The sequence below is a fragment of the Brassica rapa genome, chromosome A09 (assembly GCF_000309985.2).
Source record: "Brassica rapa cultivar Chiifu-401-42 chromosome A09, CAAS_Brap_v3.01, whole genome shotgun sequence".
In the NCBI taxonomy this organism is placed as follows: domain Eukaryota; kingdom Viridiplantae; phylum Streptophyta; class Magnoliopsida; order Brassicales; family Brassicaceae; genus Brassica; species Brassica rapa.
In genome coordinates this window covers 24,932,489-24,934,817 of record NC_024803.2, presented here as the reverse complement: position 1 = coordinate 24,934,817, position 2,329 = coordinate 24,932,489, and the positions used below count along the sequence as shown (strand labels likewise).

Sequence of the window (2,329 nt, the reverse complement as noted above, 5' to 3'; positions counted from 1 at the left end):
ACAAGTACTATCGATCGATGTCGAGACACCAGACGCGACATTTTGGATTCAGCAGACTTAAAAACCAAGGCCAAGCCAAATTACCAAAATGCCCTGACGAGTTTTTAACCTAGTAGAATATATACTGCAAGTGTTTTGACGGCAGAGAGAGAGTTTTTCTTTTCTAGACATAGTTTTGTTACAAGTTTCATTTGGAGAGAAGATCACTTGTGATTGGAACTCCTTGTTTCATTTTCTTATCATCTATTCTATGAGTTTCTATTTATCTATTGATATGAATTGCTTTGCTATGTCTGAGTAGTTCAACTTTTAGATCCAGGGTTCAGATAGGTTTGTGGAATTAGCCCCAAACTATAGATCTGCCTTGTTGTGATATTCATGATAGATTTGTATTCATTGCTTGTTTTAGCCTAGCTAACTAGAACTTGATCATAGGATTGCATATTCAAGCACCCTTGTTATCCCATCCTGACATCTATCTATCATATTAGGATTGCTAGAGAGGGCTAACCGCCAATTTAGAATCTTAGTAGACATTTTCATACTCGCGCATAGGCCTGGCTAGAACCCGTCGATCGATGTCCTCAACTGACAATCGATCGATGTTGGCAAAGGTGTATCGGTCGACGTCTTAATAGACTATCGATCGACACTCTCTTGTGTCTGCATCTAACCAGTGAGACACAAGATCTAGTCTTTTAACCAGTGGTACATGTGACAGCTGATCACTGAGTTAAGCGAATGAGCTCTAATATATCATGCATGCAACAGTTAGGCATCTATAGGAATTATAATCTCCAACACCTGAATAGTGGCCCTGCATCTAATATCATTTCCAACCTAAGTTACATTTATCATTTACTCGCTTGTTACTATTGCTATTTCATTAAAACATTACAACCTTTAGAATTAATAAACACTAGATTTAATTGTTCCCTAGTTCCTTGTGGATTCGATCCCTAAGTACTACATCTGGACCTCTTTTGATGAGAGTAACACTCCTTAGGGTAATTTGAGTGGCATCAAATTTGGCGCCGTTGCCAGGGAGCTTTGATCGCCATTAGATTTAGTTTTATTAATTCTTATTCTTTTCTTTACCCCCTTTTTTCTAATAATTTTTTTTCTTGTCTTTTCAGGTGCATGCCCAGCGGTACCAGAAGCAACAAGAAGAAAGACTTGCTGTTCTCAGACGATCCTGCTCAATTGGAACGCACCATCCGTAGAGGTCAACGTTCCACATCGCTCGACGCAACAACTTCATCGTCGATCGATACGCATAATCAACCGTCGACCGACACCAGACCGTCATCGTCGATCGATCCCAATCGTTCGATACTACACCGCGTACGTCGATCGATACTGTGTCGTCAAAAATGGTCAAAAAATAGATGCTCAGGGAATTGTAATCCCTAATGCTGATGCTACAGGAGCTGCTCAACCTGTAGATGAGGACGCTCGATCGAAACCACTAGCCGACTACAATCGCCCAGATGAGTACTATTCCAACAGATCAGCTATTCGACTTCCGGAGATCCAGAAGCAGAATTTCGAGCTGAAGCCTCAATACTACACTCTCGTGTCGCAGATACCCTACTATGGGTTACCGCACAAGCATCCTATGGACCATTTGGAACGGTTCAAGGATCTAATCGCTGCCATTCGGATGGAAGGAGTCCCCGAAGATTACCTGCTGTGCAAACTTTTAAGATACACGCTTAATGGAAAAGCAATGCACTGGCTTAGGCAGCAACCCACAGGATCTTTAACATCCTGGAGCGACATCAAGAATGCTTTCTTACGAAACTTCTTTGATGAGTCGCGCGCTGAAGAACTTCGAAACAAAATTTCCACATTCTCGCAGAAGGCTGGAGAGTCTTTCAAAGATGCGTGGATTAGATTTAGGTTCTTCCAGCGAGACTGTCCACACCACGGATTTAATGAAGTGCAGCTGCTAAGCACTTTCTTCCGAGGTCTCGCCTTACAGTATCAAATGGCTGTTGATACGGCGAGTGAAGGAAACTTCACTACTCGGAATCTGTTGGAAGCTGTGAGACTTATCGAAAACCTTGCTAACAGCAGCAGCACCAAAAACACTGACTCTGAAAGGAAGAAGTCTGTAGCCTCTATCGGGAAGGAACAGATGGACGAAGTAAGAGCTAAGTTAGATGTGGTGAGCGAGCTTCTTAGGAAGCAAGTCTGTTCAGCTGAAGGAGAAGTAGCAGATACAGAAAGAGAAGAAGATGTGAACTACATCGGAGGTACCGGATTCCAGAAATTTGGAAACCAGGGCGGAAACAGAAACTTCTTAGGAAATGGCCAAAGAAGTAAC

The 2,329-nt window shown here is 42.4% G+C and overlaps 1 non-coding gene across 1 annotated transcript; it reads right to left on the bottom strand.

The window, feature by feature from the left end:
- Nucleotides 1-1,828: 1,828 nt before the first annotated feature.
- LOC117128705 lies at nucleotides 1,829-1,935 on the bottom strand. Its single transcript, XR_004452099.1, has one exon. It is a non-coding gene; the product is annotated as a small nucleolar RNA R71 (small nucleolar RNA).
- Nucleotides 1,936-2,329: the final 394 nt, after the last annotated feature.